This window comes from Acomys minous (assembly GCF_964271855.1).
Source record: "Acomys minous genome assembly, chromosome: 16".
Classification (NCBI taxonomy): domain Eukaryota; kingdom Metazoa; phylum Chordata; class Mammalia; order Rodentia; family Muridae; genus Acomys; species Acomys minous.
In genome coordinates, this window is record NC_140498.1 from 68,566,184 (window position 1) to 68,587,137 (window position 20,954).

Consider the following 20,954-nt stretch of genomic DNA (forward strand, 5'->3'; position numbering starts at 1 on the left):
TAGCCTGGGAACCAAGGCCTCCCAGCCAGCCAGAAACTGGCCTGCCTGCCCCTGGAGCCTAGGCCTCAAATTGGGTCCCAGCATCCTCCAGGCTTTTTGAACAGCCGGAGGTCAGAGAGACACCCGCAGCCAGACTGAGCACGAAGGAAGACATGGACTCAGGTCTTCGTTCACATACTTTGTCTACTGCCCAGGGCTGGGGGGGTGGGGAGAGTGGCCTGTTTGTAGTTGCATGCAGTGTGGCTACACTTTTAGTGTGTGACCCTGGTCAGTATGCAATCTACACAGAGATGCAGAGAAGCCCTGACCATCCATGGCCCCACCTCGCTGGTCTTGAGACTCTTCAGCTTTTCTTGCTCACTTTGTCAATGTCCCCACCCATCGATCCATGCAAGATAGCAAGGCTGTCGTCTTTCCCACCCCAGCTGAGGGTAGAAGCCCAGCTTTTTGGCCTGTGCAAAGCCCAGCTTGCTTCTCTTGCACCTCATTGGTTACACGCACATAGGTGATCATGTGGTTTATTAACTAAACTGGAACAAGTTAAGTTTTAGTATTGAGCATGGAACCACCTAGGGCCTTGTACTCTACCACTGAGCCACACCCCAGCCCCTCACTGGGGGATTCTAGGCAGGTGCTCTACCACTGAGCCACACCCCAGCCCCTCACTGGGGGATTCTAGGCAGGAGCTCTACCACTGAGCCACACCCCAGCCCCTCACTGGGGGATTCTAGGCAGGAGCTCTACCACTGAGCCACACCCCAGCCTCTCACTGGGGGATTCTAGGCAGGAGCTCTACCACTGAGCCACACCCCAGCCCCTCACTGGGGGATTCTAGACAGGTGCTCTACCACTGAGCCACACCCCAGCCCCTCACTGGGGCATGCTAGGCAGGTGCTTCACTGCTGAGCACATTCTCCAATCCCTAAACTAGGATACTTAAGGAAGCATTAGTGAGCACTGATATTAGCCACTCCTGGGACAAAGTGGGACGGTTGCAGGAAACTGAGAATCAGGTGGAGATGCCCCTCCATTGGTTAGCACACATCCAGTGTGCAAGACTGAGCAGGTGTCCACAGAGTAGTGCTGTGTACTCATGCATATGTGTGTGAGCATGTTGGACATGGTGAGCTGCTTGGCTACACATGTGATTGGGCTGTGTGCAGGAGTGTACCTGTCCCCCTGTATGCACATACCCAAGGTATCGAGTCAGCATGGGGGCAGATTCTTTCCCCAGCGTAGGCGGTCCAATGGAGGTGGGAGGCAGATGCAGGCCAAACCTGGCTGTAGGCTGCCGCACTGGGTCCCGGTGTTGGCCCATGATCTGGTGCCTGCTTCCTTTCCAGCACCAGTACAGGCTCGGACAGGAGATTGTAGGTCCAGAAGGTCATGCTTATAAGCTGCGTCATGTGGTTGTGGAGGCTGAATCAGCACCTGCAGAATCCATTGGACCCTCCATGGCTTCCTCCTCAAGGAAGTCTTCCCTGGCCTCAGCTGCAGTGGAGACCTGAGAGCATCACTTCAGAGTAGAGGAGAAATGTCTGGCACCTGCCAGGGTCAGTCCCTGCTCCAGCAGCTCTTTCTTCATCTTTGCCCTCCAGCAACCTGCCCCCTCACTGGATACACTCAAGTGTTTTCAGCCAGAAGGAGTGATTGGGGCTGGAGATGGCCTCCTCGAAGGGCTCACAGTCAGGTCACAGCTGGGACCTACAGAGCCAACTGTTTGGGTCAGGGCCCTTGTGACTCTGGTGACCACCGTAAGCATGCCAGGCAGGTGCTTTACCACAGGGCCACACCCAGCCCCTCACTGAGGGAATCTAGGCAGATGTTTCACCCCTGGAAATATTGTATCTCTAGTCCACTTTTAACCCAAACAAAAACAGGGTATATAGCCCTGGTTGTTCCGGAATTCACTAGACCAAGCTGGCCTCGAACCCACAGAGATACCCCTGACTCTGCCTCCTGAGTGCAGCACCACACCGCAAGCTATTTTACTTTTATTTGGAGACAGGAGTTCACTAAGTTGCCCAGGCTGGCCTTAGACTTCCTCTGTAGCCCAGGCTGGCCTTGAATCTTTTTCTGCCTCAGCTCCATCTACCAGTAGCTGAATTACAACCCTCTGCTACCAGGCCGTGCTCATCAGCCTCTTTGGACCTTCTTGTTGGCAGCTGCTCTGGTCACTAAGCCTGGTGCCTGACTGTCCTTCTGTCCTCTTGGTGCCAGCCTTGTGACTCACAAAGGAGAGACGCCTTTCATGAGGCAAGCTGACTGCTGGGTGACTCCTACAGGAGCCTTCAAGGTTCCCCGTGGCCAGTCTTGAGGGGCTTCTAGCTGAAATGCCATTGAGATGTCACCTCATACCGGATGCAGGAGAAGATGAGCAAGTCAGGGTCAGCCTTGCATCCTGGAGGCAGAGGCAGGTGGATCTCTGAGTTTGAGGCCAGCCTAGCCCACAAAACAAGTTTCAGGACAGCCAGGCTACACAGAGAAACCCTGTCTTGAAAAATAAAAAATGGTCGGGCGTGGTGGCGCCCACCTTTAATCCCAGCACTCAGGAGGCAGAGGCAGGCAGATCTCTGTGAGTTTGAGGCCAGCCTGGTCTACAAAGTGAGTCTATGACAGCCTAGGCTACACAGGGAAACTCTGTCTCATAAAAGGAAAGAAAGAAAGAAAAAGAAAAAATGAATGACCAAATGAATGGCCAGGTGGTAGCACACACCTTTGATCCCAGCTCTTGTGAGGCAGAGACAGGCAGATCTCTGAGAGTTTGAAGGCAGCCTGGTCAATATAGTGAGTTCCAGGATAGCCAGGGCTACATAGAGAAACATGTCTTGAAAAATCAAAGAAAAGGAGGATGAAGAAGAAGAGGAGGAAGAGGAAGAAGAAGAAGAAGAAGAAGAAGAAGAAGAAGAAGAAGAAGAAGAAGAAGAAGAAGAAAAAGGCAGAGAGATAAAGGTGCTTGCTGCCAAGCTTCACCAATATGAGAGACTCAACTCCTGAAAGTTGTCCTTTGACCTCCATTTGTATACAAACACATGCACATATACATGCGCGTGCTCACACACACAAATAAATAAATAAATAAACATGATTTTTATTTTTATTTTATTTATTTATTTATTATTATTATTATTATTATTATTATTATTATTATTATTATTTTGGGGTGTTTTTTTTTGAGACAGGGTCTCTCTGTGTTAGCCTTGGCTATCCTGGACTCACTTTGTAGACTAGGCTAGCCTCGAACTCACAGCGATCCACCCGCCTCTGCCTCCTGAGTGCTGGGATTAAAGGCGTGTGCCACCACGCCCGGCTACAAACGTGATTTTTAAACTTCTTTTTGAAAAGGGAACGGAGAGCAGGGTCTGACAACATATGCCTTGTCATCTCCATACTCAGGAAGCTGAGGCAAGAGGGTCGTATGTTCAAGGTTAGCCTCGGGGAAGGAGGCAGAGAGGTGGCAATGGGCCAGGCCAGTGGCTGTATGGGCTGAGGAGATATGGAGGGTGTCGCGAGGCCCAGAAGGACGCCATCACGGTGTGGGAACCCTCAGGTACAAAGGCCCAGTGACCAGCCAAGATGCTGTTCTTCTCCACTGGCCCCCTCCGAGAGAATCTGGGTGCCATTTCTTGGAAGTCTGGTCTATGCTGAACGAGAGGGTTCCACTTTTCAGGGAATTGGGGCTTCTATGTCAGAAATGGACAGGGTTGAGTTGGGCTCGGGATGGGTGCAGGGTGTCATTCCTCAGAGATCTAGAAATCCCAGCCCGTGAGAAGTCTGGGACGAGAAGGAGCCCACTTCTCACCTCCTGAGTAGCAGCAGGTGTTTTGGCGGGACTCACACCCGATCTGGTCTTTTGGGGGGACAAGAGTCCTCATTAGCCCGGGAGATCTGTCCTGCAGTGACCCATAGTCCTCCTGGAGTAGCAATGGGCTAAACCCTGATCTAAGGCTTAAGTCTTGGGTGTGATCCTCCATGGGACATTGCAGTAAGCCCATGTGGTACCCAGCGGGCCCCCCAGTTTGAGCCCTTTCTAGGCACTGGAGGATAAGCGTGGAGCTGCTGTAACAAATGTGTTCCAGCTGGGTGAGTTTAGCAAGAACTGATTGTCTCCCAGTTGCCAAGGTCAAGGTGACAGCTCCCTCTGATTTTCCCGAGGGCCACCATCATCTGTCCTGAGGCAAGCTGATGCATGGACCGAGGCACGGAGTGTGGCCCGAGCGCTGTGGGAACACCATTCTGGATAGGATATTTCAAGTGTAAAGGCCATGTGGGTGGAGAACTCTTTGAGGGGGGGGTGTCTCAAATCAGATATCCTTAATGCCGAGCACAACTTGGAAGACAGGGGCAGGTATATTGCTGTGAGTTCGAGGCCAGCCTGGTCTACTAAGTGAGTCCAGGATAGCCAAGGCTACATAGAGAGACCCTGTCTCAAAGAGAAAAAAAAGATATCCTGCATATCAAAACAGTTCATAACAGTATCAAAATTATAGTTATGAAGTAGCAACGAAATAGCTTTATGGTTGGAAGTTCACCACAACTTGAGAGACTGTATATGTTAACGGTCTCCGCATTAGGAGGGTTGAGAGTTACAGATCAAGACAAAGGCTCCTCGCTCAATTTCCAATTCCTCCATGGAGGCTTTGCCAGGTTCTCATGAGGATCTCTGTCAAGGTCCCTTTCTCTTATAAAAAGGTGTTTTGGGGGCTGGAGAAATGGCTCAATGGTTAAGAGTACTGGCGCTGCTCTTCCAGAGGACCCGGGTTCAATTCCCAGCACCCACATGACAGCATGCAACTGTCTGTAGCTCCAATATCTGACACCCTCACACAGACGTACATGCAGGCAAAACACCAATGCACATGAAGTAAAATTTTTTTAAAAAGGTGTTTTGTGGGAGTGGGGTGGGGTTGCTTGTTTGCATTTTGTGTGTGTGTGTGTGTGTGTGTGTGTGTGTGTGTGTGTGTGTGTGTGTTATAATGTGCTCTCATGGCATTCCTGTAGAGCGAGGACAACTTGCTGGAGTCAATTCTGTCTTTCCAACATGTGAGTCCTGGATATCGGAATCCAGTAGTCAGGCTTGGTGGCAATTGCCTTTAGTCACTGAGCTCCTTCTAGGGACAAGAACTTGAGTTACCTTTTGGGGTGCTGTTAGCCATCCCACTATAAAACACAGGACCACAGCTGAGCAGCAGTGGCACATGCCTTTAATCCCAGCACTAGGGAGGCAGAGACAGCTGCCTCTGAACTCAAGGCCAGCCTGCTCTATAGAGCGAGTCCTAGGACAGCCAGGGCCACACAGAGAAACCCTGTGTCAAAAAACAGCAACAAAGACAGGACCTGAGAGGATGTCTCTTCCCTCACCACCAAGCTAGCTTTCCTACCTCAGGTGACATCATCTCCTGTGGGAGACTAGGATAAAAAGCAGCACCCCTCACGGTGCAGGATGGAACTGTGACCTGCAGTCCCACCCCAGATGGAGAGGCAGACCAACTGTCCCTGCGCTCCTGTTGACTCTGAGAACGCTAGAGACCAGCCTGATTTAAGAGACAAATATATTCGTAAACCCTTCGCTCTCGGACCTGCTGAGGACTCTGCCCATGGCTTTTTCACACGCGTCCCTTAAGCCCAGGCATGAGGGCTGAGCAAGGGGCCACTAGATCTTCAGGAGTGAGGTCAGGCTCTCTGGATGGCACCCTCAGCTGCGGGCACGACCTAGTTCATCTCCCAAAAACAACACCTTCATTACAGGTGTGCCCTACGCTGCCCTGTTTATGTGGTGTTGAGAGTGACGTGCAGGGCTCTATGAAGTCTAGGCAAACACTCAGGTCAATGAGCCCTGTTCAGTGTTCCTTTGGCCAAGGACAGAAACAAAGGCCAAGAGCTCTCAAGACCCTCGCCCGACAGATGTGGCTTGAGTAGGCTCCAGCGCAGCAGCTCGCTGCACCACCAGCTGACCCCGTTCCTCAAAGGCTTTGTCTGGGGAAGCGGTGGGAACCAGCCTTGGCTTGGCCTCCCAGCCCCCAGGCTGTCGCCCCCTGGGAGGCCTGGTCAGCAAGCTCAGGTGTCTCACACAGCCGGTTCCTCTGCCTCTTGTAGGGGGAGCCAGGGAAGGTCACTCCCCAGGGGCCACAGGCGGCTCTGGCCCTGCCTTCAGGGACAGTGGACAGGTGGGGTGGCCGTCTGGCGGCAGGCGAGCCCAGCCAGACCTGATGCCATCTCTCCATCCCTTGAGAGGAGAGGCCCGCACAGGTGTGTCCACAGAAGTATCCCCTGAGGTCCCTTCCCACGACTCTCCCCTCCCCCCCACTCCCCCCACTCCCTACCCCCTGGGCCACCATGCCTGTCAGTGTGAGTTCCTCTGTCACCCACTTCTCCTTGGGGAGCCAGGGTTATGACCCTATTTCAGGTGGTGAAAGAAAAGACCCTCATTGTTTGTGAGGAGGGTGAGGGGTGGGGCCCACATCCCTCCAGCTGTCCCTGCAGAATCCATGCCTGTCTTGGGTTTAATCTTGGACCTAGTGGGAGACTGAGGCAGGGAGAAGCTAGAGTCGTTGCTCCAAGGAGTCCCCACGTGTTTGTCACTTGCTTCTTGGAGTCATACTACCAAAGTTAAATGAGGCTGGGAAGTGGCTGTGTTCACAGAAGACTTTGCCTGGAGTGCTCAAAGGCCCAGTTCTCATCCCCTAGGCCACACAAACCAGCTGTGGTGACATAACAGCTGTAAATAGCATATGGGAGGCAGAGGCAGGAGGATCAGTAGGTCAAGGAAAGCATCCTTGGCTATGTAGCAAACTAGAGGGTAGCCTGGCCTACAAGAGTGCCCTGTCTTTAATTAAAAAAAAAAATCCAGCTGGGCATGGTAATGCACGCCTTTAATCCCAGCACTCAGGAGGCAGAGGCAGGCAGATCGCTGCTGTGAGTTTGAGGCCAGCCTGGTCTATAAAGAGAGTCCAGAGCAGTCAAGGCAACACAGAGAAACCCTGTCTCAAGACACCAAAAAACAAAAAAAAATCAAGCTGGGTGCAGTGGTGCACACCTGTAATCCCTACACCTGGGGAGGCAAAGGCAGGCGGATCTCTGTGAGTATGGGGCCAGCCTGGTCTACAAAGCAAGCCCAAGACAGCCAAGGCTACACAGAGAAACCCTGTTTCAGAAAAAAACAACAACAACAAAAAATCCAAAACTTAGCTTTGCTGGTTATTTGCTGGGCAACTTTAGGTGGCCATTCAGTCCGTACTACAGCATCTTCAACCCTAAAATGGGAACGTTAGGAGGACATTGTGAGACCGAGGCCCCACACACGCTTAGTGTGCACGAATCAGCCACATCTGTTACATGACAGTCACTGCTGAACTCCAGAGCCTAGAGCCTGTGAGCAAGAGCTTGAGTCCTGCGCTGTCCCCGTTAGCTGTGCCCTCCTGCACCAGTTCTCTAGAGAACCCCTAGCCAAAGCTGTGTTCCTTTTGGGGTTCCTAGGTCCACCTAGCCAGGCCCCACACGCTTGCTTTTATTCATGGCAGTGGTTTGAGCTGAGAAACCAAGACCCAGAGAAAACAGACCCTCCGTGGAAGGCTACACTGGCTTTGCCGCTGGGTCGACTGGTCAGGGCGCAAGCAGGAGGCAGAACTGGGGGATGGGGACTTCATCCCCCCAGCTCCAGCGGGCGGGAAGCTGTGTGGCTTCCCAAAGTGTGAGCCTGCTCCGACTTGCAGACCGGCTCCATTCCGTGCCCAGACGCCCACACACACAGCAGATCCATGGGCCCAGAGAGGCCTCTGCCAGCCTTCATGAGAGGCTGCCTGGCTCCACCATGTCGGAGCAGGGCCAAGGGCAAAGGCTGCCTGTCCTCCGCCACCCTATGGGAGGGCACCCAAGAAAGCCACAGCCCTGGACATTCATTCATTCACTTACTCACTGACTGGCGCGTTCCTTCATTCACTCACCCACTCATTCATTCGTCCACTCATTCCTGTGTTTTGTAGACAGCAGAGGGATCTTCCTGTGTGGCCTTGACCACGTCTCTTGTCCTCTCTGCCCTGGGATGGCTCCCATTTGCCAAGGAACCTTATCTCCAGAGCTGGCTGAGGACCTAGAGACACACAGAAAGAGCAGAGCAGAGGTGACCACAGGCCCCCAATATGGTAGCTTCCAGCTTGATTGAATGTGTTTGTTTGTTTCGAGACAGGGTTTCTCTGTGTAGTCATGGCTGTCCTGGACTCGCTTTGTAGACCAGGCTGGCCTCGAACTCACTGCAATCTGCCTTCCTTTGCCTCCCTGAGTGCTGGGATTACAGACCTGAGCCACCACGCCTGGCTTCCCAGGCTGAATCTTCTTTGGTTTCCCTGGAGAGTTTTGGTTCTTGACCAGCCCCTTCTCAAAGAGGGCAGCTGATAACCCCTTCCCATGTTGGGGTGTAGAGGGGAGGGGGGCTGCTGTTGGGCCCCTGGGGTAATCATGTGAAGTCAGTCACTACTTCTTAAGCCCTGTGGCGGATGAGGAAGCAGGCTGCTTAGAGATCTGCCCAGCCTGAGCCCTTGTGTGTGTGTGTGTGTGTGTGTGTGTGTGTGTGTGTGTGTGTGTGTGTGTGTATGTGTGTGTGTATGTGTGTGTGTATGTGTGTGTGTGTATGTGTGTATGTGTGTGTGTGTGTGTGTGTGTATGTTTGCACATGTGTGGAGGCCAGAAGACAACCTTAGGTGTCAGCCACAGCAACACTTGTTCACCTCCAGTGAGACAGTCTCGTTGGACTGGAGCTGGCTAGCGGGTTAGCCTAGCTGGCCAGTGAGCTTGGGAGACTCCTGTTTCTACCTCTGCATAGCTGGGATTATAACTGGTCTATAAAAGATAATGGCACTATGATTTAAAAGTTCTGGTTTTAGTTATGTGGTTGGTGGAGAATATGTGCCTGTGAGTACAGTTGCCAGAAGAGGTCCAAAGAGGATCTCAGATCCCCTGGAGACAGAGTTACAAGGTCTGTGAATGCTAAAAAAGGAACTCTGGTCCTCCGGAAGGGCAGAACGTACCCTTGGCCACTGAGCCACGGCTCCGTGCCCGGATGACGATACCCTAAAGAGACATTTGCGCCCCTCGCTTTGGCCATTAGGCTGTTGAAATAATGGATCCTAAGAAAATGGAGTTCTCCCAGGAATTGCACACTGGGAAGGAGGGAAGCCAAAAGCCTGGGTCAGCAGGAGTTGACACTTTTGTCCTGGGAAGAGACCTGGACCGTGGCAGACCACCTGACCAGAGAGGAGGCAGGTACAGCCTGGATGGGACCATACCTTGACCAGGAGTGACTGCAGAGCTCCGCCTAACTGGGGCCCCCTAGTGACTCCGCAGTCTCACGGCAGGACCCCAAACGTGGACTTGAGGGACAGGGCGTCACAGGAGCTCTTTGTCCATTGACTAAGTCTCCTTTTCCTGCTTTTTTTTTTAAAATATTTTTTATTTAGTTTTAATCTATATGCATTGGTGTGAAAGTGTCAGATCTTGGAGTTAAAGACAGTTGTGAGCTGCCTTGTGGGTACTGGGAATTGAACCAGGGTCCTTTGAAGAAGAGGCAGTGCTCTTAACCACTGAGCCATCTCTCCAGCCCTTTTTCTTGATTTTTACTACCATTTTGGCTGCTTTAATTGGCTTGTGGAAGATGAATAGACGAACCTAGTTTGTTGGGGTTCAGGATGTGACCCCCAAGTTTGATAACAGGCACATATAGCACTTAGCTAGTCTTTTTTCAAGACAGGGTTTCTCTTGTAGTCCTGTCTTTGGACTTGCTTTGTAGACCGGGCTGGCCTCGAACTCACACCTGTCCGCCTGCCTCTGCCTCCCGCCTGCTGGGATTAAAGGCGTGCGCCACCACGCCCTGTGGCTCACTCAGATATTCTACCCAGGTTCTGGGAATGGAACTCAGGTCTTCGTGTGCATGGCAAGTCGTTACCAACTGAGCTGTCTGTCGCACCTATCTTTATGCAGCATCCCCTCACTCAGGCACAGGAGGGGTGAGCTGAACCAGTGGGAAGCAACAAGAGGGGGCGCCTCTCTCTCAGCTGAAGGCCAAGCAAAGGCCCTGGGGTCAGAAGTCAGGCTGTGTGCCCCTGAAATTCCACCCCTTTTCCTTCTGAGATTCAGTTTTCTCTGCTGTAAAATGGAGCCATTTGCCTCTCAAAATTGTAAAATTTCTTTCTTTCTCTCTCTCTCTCTCTCTCTCTCTCTCTCTCTCTCTCTTTTTTTTTTTTTTTTTTTTTTTTTTTTTTTTTTTGAGACAGGGTCCCTCTGTGTAGCCTTGGCTGTCCTGGACTCACTTTGAAGACCAGGCTGGCCTTGAACTCACAGCGATCCACCCGCCTCTGCCTCCCGAGTACTGGGATTAAAGGCATTTCTTTTATTTTTATTTATTTTCAGTCGGTTTGATTGGTTAGTTTATTAATTAATTTGGACAGGCTCTCTCTTACAAAGCCCTGGCACTCACTACGTAGATCTCGAACTCACCTTGCCCGGCTTGTTTGTTTTTCATTTTTTGTTTTATTTTGGTTTTTTGAGATGGGAATCTCTCTGTGTAGCCCTGGCTGTCCTGGAATTCACTCTGTAGACCAGGTTGGCCTTGAACTCATAGAGATCCACTTGCCTCTCAGATCAAAAGGGTATGCCATCCTGACTGGAGGTCATTGATTCATCCAGGCCGACAGGACAATGAGCTTTAGGGATCCACCGGTCACTGCCCCATACCCCAAACACCAAGGCTGGAGTTACAAGCACCTCCACCAAGCCTGGCTTTTCACATGGGTGCAGGGGATCTGAACTCAGATCCTCATGCTTGTACGGCCAGCATTTTCCTGAGTCATCTCTTTTTTTTTTCCCCCTCAGAATATGAAAGTTTATTACTATGTTTGCACTGTCAAAATTTATGATCTTGGTCTTTCCTTCTTGCCTTTGTACAAGGCCAAAAGAGACACATTAGCTGCTTTAACAACCTTAAATTGGACTCCAGGAATATCACCTACAGCATGACCTTTTCAACCAAATCCAGCAACCAGAACTTCATCGTTTTCCTCAGTGAAGTTCAAGCAGCCATCACTGGGCACGAACACTGTGATCTTCTTGCCGTTCATGATGAGCTGCACTTTCACACACTTCCGGATAGCAGAATTTGGCTGCTTGGCTTCAACCCCTACTTTTTCCAACACAATTCCCTTGGCACAAGAGGCACCTCCAAAAGGATTGGCCTTCAGAGCTGTGCCCAAGTGGGCTTTCTTTTTTTTTTTTTTTTTTTGAGACAAGGTCCCTCTGTGAAGCCTTGGCTGTCCTGGACTCACTTTGTAGACCAGGCTGGCCTCGAACTCACAGCGATCTGCCTACTTCTGCTTCCCGAGTGCTGGGATTACAGGCATGCGCCACCACGTCCAGCCCAAGTGGGCTTTCTTGTATTGTTTATCATGCCACTTCTGGTCACGTCGGTGGCTGCGGAGCTTTCTGGCAGTATGGAGACCACGATACTTGCCCATCTTGCTGGCGCCACGGGCCCAAGAGAAAGAGAGACAATACAGGAAGGACCCATAAGACACTGTGAGTCATCATTTTAGCCCCCCCCCCGTTCTTTAGTAAACTGTGGGTCCTATATATACCAAAGAATTGTTTTAAATAATAAAAATAAATTTATTATTTAATTACATTATAAATTAAAATGTATAATATGTAATTATATAATTATATTAGTATAATTATATATTTGTTCATGCATTATATATTATTGTACATTATACATTTTTATATGATTATATAATTAAATAATAAATTTAAAATAAATGTCTTTATGATGGACCGACAGTGAGCATTGATTTGTGGACCTGTTTTTATGTACCTATATATCTGAGAGCATGTAAAAGTTTCTCAGATCTTACAGTGTGAGAAAGGGGTCACGGTGGAAACCACTTGAGAAGCTGAGTTTCAGTGATGTACCGGTCAGTCTGGAATCCTAGATTCTGGACCTCCATCTTCTGAGGATGGAGGAGGAGGGAGGGTAGATGTCTGCACAGTCAGCCTCATGGTCCCAAGGGAGGTGAGAAGTTAAGTCTTCCCATGGAGTCAGGCCAACCCAGGCAGGGACTTTAGCATCCTCTTGGTGCCCAGGTCCATGGGACATGGCCCCTACCCTGAGCAGGGAGCACTTACAACCTCTACAGATCAACCGTATACTTGGCCGTAGAGCCCCTGCCCCAGCAGAGGTGGCATTCTAGAGGAACAGTTGGAAGGTGACTTTGGAGGTGACTAAAAGTGGACCGGGTGTGGTGGGGCCAACCTGCAAACCCAGCAGGGTCATCACGGATTTAAGGATAGCCTGAGCTACATGATACTTCAACCCCCTCAAAAATAAAATAAAATCTTTGAAAGGGGGCTGGGAGTTTAGCTCCGTGAGTACATATGTTTGTCTGGCATACATGAAACCCAGGGTACCTCGCCACCTCATGAGCACCACATCACCCAAGCGTGATGACTCGCTTCTGTTCTCTTAGCATAGGTGAGGGGTGAAGGATCTGGAGTTCCAGGTCATCCTTTGTTATTGAACGAATCTGAGGACATCCTGGGCTACCTGAGAACCTGTCTCTAGAAGTTTCAGTGAAGGTTCAGGGCCTGTGGCTTCGGAGATGGTGACATTCCCGTGAAACACTTGGAGGAGACAGTCTAGTCAGAGCGAAGGCCCTGAGGCAAGAGCTGGCCTGGTCTTCTCCACAGTCAGAGCAGAACCTAGAGACAGAAAGATGAGGGGATCACATAGTGAATGACAGATGAGCAGAGAGGGCAGGACTGTCTTCTGCGCAAGAGAGACCGGCCACCTGGCTGAGTCGAATTCCCGCCAAACCAGCATAGTTCCCAGAGAACCAGAGGGCTAGGGACACGAGGACAATGCCAGGGACAAAGAGCCAGAGCCAGGGGCCCTGGGGGTTGGATTTATGGCCTCTCATGACCCCAACAGAGAAACTAGCCTTGTTGGGCACAGCCAAGTCACAGGGACCAGCCTTGGGGGGTAGGACAAGGGCAATGAAAGGCCCAGAGAAAGGATTAGCCCAAAGGCCTGGCAGGTGCCATGGCAACCTGGAGCCTGAGCTGGGACAATGGGCCTGTGTTAACACCCTCAGTCGGCCTCTGTGGGGCTGAGGCCTTGTTAACCAGCTTAGTAGGCTGAGGGCGGCCATTCACATGGAAATACACGCTTTGGAGCCAGAGGGAGTGGAAGGTGATGGGACAGGTGCTGGGACACCCCAAAAACCCAGTCTCACCTTCTTGTTTGGCCTACTTTCCCCAGGGCCCACACTGCCTCTCTCTTCTATAGCCTTGTCTCCCAGAGGGCTATTCTGCTCATAGGCACTACGGGTAGCCCAGACTTTATGGAGCCCAGGGTTGTCTGGCTTGGCACTCATAAAACATGGGCTTAACCGGGCGGTGGTGGTGCACACCTTTAATCCCAGCACTCGGGAGGCAGAGGCAGGCGGATCGCTGTGAGTTGGAGGCCAGCCTGGTCTACAAAGTGAGTCCAGGACAGCCAAGGCTACACAGAGAAACCCTGTCTTGAAAAAAACCAAACCAAAACAAAAAAACATGGGGTTAACGAAGGTCCCGGGCAGGTCAGTGGGGTGGGCTCTGGAGGTGAAAAGCCTGCAGCTGCAAGTGTTTTGGTGAGGGGACATGTTGGCCCCATGGAGTAGGGTGGGGACAAAAATGGACAATCAGAACTGGTACCCCAAACCAACCTCACTCTGAGGACTTTAAGGCTGACCCTTCCCTCTCAGTTTTGTCCCTAGCTCCCTATGCCTCTGGCTCTAGCAACGACCTCTGTCTACCAGGGGAAGTTGGCCTCATAGCTTACTGCTGTCCTTTCCCACCCATCCAGCTCCCCTCCCCTCTGCCTTCTTGGACTTCTGTACTTTCTATACCTAGTGTTTGCATACCTGCCTCCAGGCTGCCTAGCAACCTATGACGTCATCACCTGCCCACCACTAGGTGTGCCAAGGGGCCCAGGACATAAAAGGGAAAACTGGTGTGTGTGTGTGTGTGTGTGTGAGAGAGAGAGAGAGAGAGAGAGAGAGAGAGAGAGAGAGAGAGAGACAGACAGACAGACAGACAGACAGACAGACAGACAGAGAGAGTCCCCTGGGGCTCCCCTCCCCCTCCCCCTTTCCTCCTCTCACGTGGTTCTACAATAAATCTTTTATCATACATGTTGTGTGGTGCATATTTCATATTCAGCACCTGGAGCCTTCCCCACTGCACCCCACCCCACCCCCGCCCCCAGCCCAACAACCCAGCCTTGTGTCTCACAGAGACTCTGTCCCAAGTTCCCTGCCCTCTACCACAGTTCAGACATTTGGTGGGAACCTCTGGTTTCTTTCAACTTTCCTATCCTACCCAAGCAGGCCACTCCAAACTGCAATCTCCAGCCCTAGGAGTGTCTAGGGAGGATGCTCACACAGGACTTCCCAGATGGGGGAAAATGGCAACAGGTCGGGCCTCCTCCTGCGACACTTGTTCTGAGACTACATGGTGCTCACACCAGGGGCGGGGCGGGGCGAGGAGGGACAGAGCCCGGAGGCTCCACCATGGCGCTGGGGAAAGCCCCCTGCAAGATGCCCTGGAATGCTTGAGCAGGGCGGAGTGACAGGAAAAAAAGAGGCAAGCAGGTGTCTAAGCCCCTGTTGATGCAGGATTAAAGCCATCTGGCTGCATCTCCGGGCAGGGTCCCTCCTCCTCGGCTCTGGGAAACCACCAGCCACGGCTAGAAGAGTGGAGAAGGCTGAGTAGTTGAGGTGTGGAGAAGCCAGGCCAGGGGCAGGAGGAGTCTTTGTATTGGGGCCTCTGGACTGATGCTTTCCTTGCTGAGACAAGGATGGGGAGGCTCCCGTGGGAGAGAGATCCCTGAGAGCTTGCCCAGGAGGAAGTGTGGTCATGGCCCTCTGTCCTTGTAGGGAAACTGAGGCTCAGGGGCAGTTGGTAGACTCTTGCAACTTAAAAATATTTTTATTGTGTGTGATGTGTGCATAGCACATATATAAAGGGTCAGGAGTCAGTGCTCTGCTACCTACGAATCATCTTCCTTTTTTTTTTTTTTTTTTTGAGACAGCGTCTCATGTATTCCCACCTGCCCTTGAACTCACTTCTGATCCTCTTGTCTCCACCTTCCAGTACTGAGATTGCAAGTATGTGTAGCCACAAAAGTTTTTCTTGCAAATGTTTGCTTCTGACAGAGACAGAAGCTGCCCCAGGACAGAGATCTGGGGTTCTCGGTATCTCAATCCAGCTTCAAGATCCCCAGCCCTGGCATGCTATCTTTCCTTAGGTACACATGAGCACATGCTCATGGGCAGACACCCCCCCCACACACACACATACACACACGCGCACACACACACACACGGGGTGTGTGTGTATGGGAGACAGAGAGACAGACAGACAGACAGAGACAGAGAGACAGAGACAGAGAGAGCTGTGTGCCATGTGGAAATTATGGAGGGGGGCGGGCTAAAGACTCAGAACCTATTGTGGGAGCCATGTTTACACTGTGCCTTGTACATCGCCCTGTCCCTGCAGGGTCAGGGGTGATGTCACCTGTCAGATCTCAGGCTTGGGGTCTCCCTTGTCACTTCTTTTACCAGCGGGCACCTGGTGTCACAGCAGGTCACTGCCCTAACACACACACACACACACACACACACACACACACACACACACACACACGTTAGTGTTGGGTTTCCTCTGAGCAGACTGAGGCCCCAGCTGCACACAGCTGGCAGTGGGGAGGGGGCACGCTGGAAACATGAGCAGGCTCTGCCTGCCACCACCAGCTCCCAAAGATGAGCCTCAGGCGCCATCAGAGCCTCTGGCAGGGCTAGCCACCTCCCCCTCCATCCTCCGCGCCCCCCCTCCAGCCTGCCATCTGCCCCTGTCTCTCCTGGGGAGGGGGAGGGGCTGCCCACATTCCTCAGCATGGCTCCTCCTCACATCTGGTGCTTCCCAAGCGCCCTGCCTTCCTTACCTTGTCCAAGGATCATGCTGGTCCAGAAGAGAAGTGCTCTCCCTGAACACATACAGCTTCCTGTGGGCCCCAGGGAACCTCCTGAGGATGGTCCTCAGTCCTTTGAGAACTTCCCAGGAGCCAGAGGCAGGCGGATCGCTGTGAGTTCTAGGCCAGCCTGGTCTAAAAAGCGACTCCAGGACGGCCAAGGCTACACAGAGAGATCCTGTCTCGGAAAAAACCAAAAACCAAAACAAACAACAAACAACAACAACAACAACAAAACAAAAGAGAAACTTCCTAAATGCGTTGGCCCCTACAGTGCCGGAAGCTGCAGGGACAGGATGGCTAGACACCTACCACGTGTCTGTTCCCCACAGGGAACTGAGAGGGCCGAAAAGGAAGGTACTGGAAGCTAAGTAGGCAAGAGTGCCAGGGCAAGGGGCTGGTCCTTGATGGTCCTGTCTGTGAGCACAAGAGAATATGAGATCCCTAGAGGCCCCAGAGGGAACAGAGACTCTCCAGGCTGCTTAGCATTGCTGGTCCCCAAAGCCACTCTGAGCATGGAGAGGCCACTGCAAAGTAGGCAATAGCACAGCTTGCAGGGACAAACCAGTTCAAAGAGGGCATGTCTGCTGTTTCCCCATGCCACCCCCTCATTGCTTTTGTGTGTGTGTGTGTGTGTAGACCAACCAGGTTGGCCTTGAACTCACAAAGATCCTCCTGCCTCTGCCTCCTGGGTGCTGGGATTAAAGGAGTGTGCACCACCCAGCCTCTTTCCTTGCTTTTTGAATCTCTAACAGAGTACACACACACTTGGGAGGCATAGCCAGACAAATCCTGTCTCAAACACTTAAAAAAAAAAAAAAAGGAGCAAGCCTGTCATCCCAGCACTAAGGGAGGCAGAGGCAAGTGGATCTTTCCTGAGTTCAAGGACAATCTGGTCTACAAAGTGAGTCCAGGGCAGCCAAGGCTACACACAGAGACCTTGTCTAGGAGTTTGGGGGGTGGGGTAGAGGAGTGGAAAAGAAACAGAATTTCCTATTGTTACCTAGGCTACCCTTGGCCTTGAAATCACTACTTAGTCCAGGGTGGCCTGAACCTTTGATCCTCTTGCCTCAGCCTCCTTCCTCAAGGCTCTGCCATTTTCTTAGCTCCTGCCAGCTGGGTCTAAACAGCCTGGGGACTTTACCAACCATGATTGAGCACCTGGTGTGTACTAGGCCCTGTGCTACACGCAAGGACAGGGTAGCTGGCGACTATCCGTCCCTCATCTCAGAGAGCATTCTAGGAGTTAGCTGTGAAGCCCCAGGAGGTGTGAAAAGACCTGACTCTGCCGGGGGCAAGGTGCTTGAAGGGATGTTTGACAGGCAAGGTATGTGCAAAGGTCCTGTGGTCAAAAGGAGAGTAATGACTAGAGAAGAAACCAATGGGGCCAGGCAGTGGTGGCGCACGCCTTTAATCCCAGCACTCAGGAAGCAGAGGAAGGCAGATGGCTGTGAGTTCGAGGCAGGCCTGGTCTACAAAGCAAGTCCAGGACAGCCAAGGCTACACAGAGAAACCCTGTCTCGAAAAACAAAACAACAACAACAACAAAAATAAATAGAAAGAAAGAAAGAAAGAAACCATCGGGAAAGAATGCTTGTTTTAGGGAGGCTAGGGTTTGCAGGGGGGGCGGGGGATACCATCTCATCACAAGATAGCCTATCAGTTTTCAGTGTAGTGTCCCCTTGTCTCTGTGCCACCCACCCATCTGTGCTGGCCTCCAAGCCAGGAGGACTGGAGTCAGGAGCTGACTTGGGGTGGGGCTGCTAGTCAGCTCTGGCTAACCGGGGTTGAAAACAGTGTGGCTCCCGGGCTACTGTCCTCACCAACGTCATCTATTTCAGACCCACATTTTGGGGCACCCAGAGGTAGAGGCCAGGGTAAGAAAAGCAGCCCGCGTGTGACCCAAGGCTGCTTCTATTCCCTGTACCCCTCCCCATCCCCAGAGCCCCCCTCCTCGGCCCCCTCCGCCAGCATACAACAGCCGCCAGGCGGGTCGGCTTTCCCCAGGCCTCCTTTTCTCTAGTTCTTCAGCTGAGCAGTTGCTTGAGACTAATTGAATTTTCCGCCTGGGAAGGGTCTGGGGAGTTCAGGGCGGAGCGGGCTGGGAAGAAGTTGTTAACAGGGCCGGTGCCCTCCCTCAAGCCCTGCTCCACCCTCCCGCCGCCGGGCCCCCACCCCCTGCTCCACCCTCCCGCCACCGGCACACCCCGCCCCCCCGCCCCCCCCACCCCCCCCCCACCAGTGCCTGTTGTGGAATGGGGGTGGAGTGCTGGGGAAGGGGCCTGGGAAGAAAATGGTCCAGCAGTCGCCAGGCAGCCCCACCCCAGTAGAGTCCTAGTAGACCGAGGTGGTTTGGCTTGGCAGCCCTTGGCCTGAGTTATCCTGAGATGAGGCTCACTGGGGCCTCAGTTTCCCCTCTTAGCCCAAAGAGAATTGGAACTGGGGGCGAGGGTGCTTTGGTAGAAGCCAGACTGGTCTCGCGGCCATTGTGGCAGCCACCCCGGCCTGTGAGGACCCACCCTAACTGCTGAGTGTGCAAGTTCTGAGCAGTACAAGACAGAGTCCTGTGTGCAGGGTTCTAAACATGCAGAGGTCCTGTTTTACCCGGTCAGACTCTTACCCAGCACCCCGCCCCCTCTTTTATAGGCCTCCCAGAACTAGGGAGGCCCATGCTTTTCCTTTGGAAGCTGGCATGGTCAGGTGTCACAAAGTTGGTGACTGCGTTTCTGTGTCTACGGGGAGGGAGGAGGTTAGAGACACCAGGACTTTGTGGGAGGACAGCTGCCATCTGCATACATGTGGGGAGCATGTGGGTCACATTGGCAAGGTCCCTGCTTATGGCTTTTCACAGCCCGCCTCTGCCCTCATGCAGTCTACTGTGGCATGGCGGCTGGGGAAGATGCCCGGTGCAGACCCGTCTGGGTCAGGATATGAAAACTGGACATTTGGAAGGGACCGGAAGTGGGCTGGGTAAGCAGGGTGACACAGAGCTCTGAGCGGCTATCTAAGGTGTTGACCCCCTGAGCGGTTGTCACACAGCCCGCCTCCCTTCCTGCTCTGGCTCTTGACGTAGTAACACCCCTCCCTTCCACCCTCGAGGGGCACATATTGGGACTCCATGTGGCCTCCGTGGTCTGAAGAGCTAAAGGTCACGAGAGACGCCCACATGGAACACTGAGTCGTCCGGTAAGATCAGGCCAAGCCTTTTGGACAAGAGCAGTCATTGCCAGCAAGGATGGGCACCGGGGATTTCTCTCCATTTTCTATTTGAGACATCTCAGCCTTCTCTATCCAAGCATCTACTGTCTGCCCCACCCCCACCCCCACCCCCTTCCTAACCACCCACCCCAGACCTGGGTGATGCTGGGGCACAGGCCCTGAACACACACACACACACACACACACACACACACACACACACACACACACACACACACACACACCTTTCTCTGGCACCTCAGGGTGGCCACATCTTGCAGGCAGGACAGTGGGGAGGTGACTTGTGTGGACCAGACCGTTCCTAGGATCCATAAGGCCTATTGGAGGATGAAGTTTCTAGTGGCCCTGAGGCTGGGCAGGAGGCAGGACAAGGCAGAAGATTTATAGAGCACAGCCTACAGAGGGCTCAGGGCGCCCTAGCAGGAACAAGACGGTGCAGTGGAGGTTGGGGGTTCGACAGAGATGAGGACAGAAGTGACAGAGATGGAGAAGAGAGACAAGGAGCCACTGAAAGAGTCGGACAGTGCGGCATGGATCAAGAGAGACAAACAGGTCCTATCTTGTCCTCAGGGCAGGGGGCCATGGAGGACAAGAGGCCCCTTGGCTCAGCAGTGACCCATCTACCGGAGAGGGATTGGTGAGCCATTCCTCCTTTTGTTTTGTTTTTCAAAGCAGGGTTTCTCTGCGTAGCCCTGGCTGTCCCAGAGCTCCCTCTGTAGACCAGGCTGGCCTTAAGCTCAGAGATCTGCCTGCCTCTGCCTCTAGAGTACTGGGATTAAAGACATGTGCCACCACAGCTAACATCCATTCCTTTTTTGTAGGCACTTTCCCCGCATCAATTCATCCTAGGCTGGACCCAGAGCCAGGGTGATAGGCATCCTCCATGAGCTGCTCTGTGGTTCCCCACCAAAGGTCTCCAAGGGCCCTTTCCTACATCCTGTCTTAGAACTCAAGGCTGGCACCTGCCCTGAGCACACAATAGTAACAGGGAATACTGCCGGTGGGTCGGGACAATACTTATGTGTTTCTGGAGGCTGATGTCAGGCACACATCATGCCTCAGTTTCTCCTCTAAGAGCTCCTTTAAACAGGATGGGGGCTACAGGAGAAATCACTGGTCCCCAGGGTATGTTCTGTAGGCAAGGAAGGAGCTGTGAGGAGAAGAGGGCTGAGCCAGGGGATGGGGGCTTCAGCCTATCCTGTCTCCCTCCTACATCCACCATGACTCTCTGATTCTTCCCACTCATCATCCTGTGTACGTGAATGAACAGAGAGAAATAGGCAACACCTGGCTAGATGACCAAGCAGATGTCAGGGCTTAGACACCCTAGGCTGTTAAGAAAAATGACAATCTGTGTGACCCAGATGGAAGCACAGAAAGATAGACAGACAGATGGATGGACAGAGGGATGTATAGAGGGATGGATAGATGGATGAAAAGAAAGTCTGATGGATATTTGGATGGATGGATACAGACATGAATGGATGGATGGATGGATGGATGGATGCAGACATGGATGGGTGGATGGATGGATGGATGGATGGAGAGATGGAGAGATGGAGAGATGGATGGATGGATGGATGGATGGATGCAGACATGAATGGATGGATGGATGGATGGATGGATGGATGGATGCAGACATGAATGGATGGATGGATGGATGGTGCAGACATGGATGGATGGA

At 52.4% G+C, this 20,954-nt stretch overlaps 1 pseudogene across 1 annotated transcript; it reads right to left on the minus strand.

Annotated features, from left to right (window-relative positions):
• Positions 1–10,890: 10,890 nt before the first annotated feature.
• On the minus strand, positions 10,891–11,831 carry LOC311585983 (small ribosomal subunit protein uS12-like; annotated as a pseudogene). Its single transcript has 2 exons — positions 11,418–11,831; positions 10,891–11,249 (listed from the first exon to the last, which is right to left on the minus strand). The product of its transcript is annotated as a small ribosomal subunit protein uS12-like (transcript).
• Between the last annotated feature and the right edge of the window lie 9,123 nt (positions 11,832–20,954).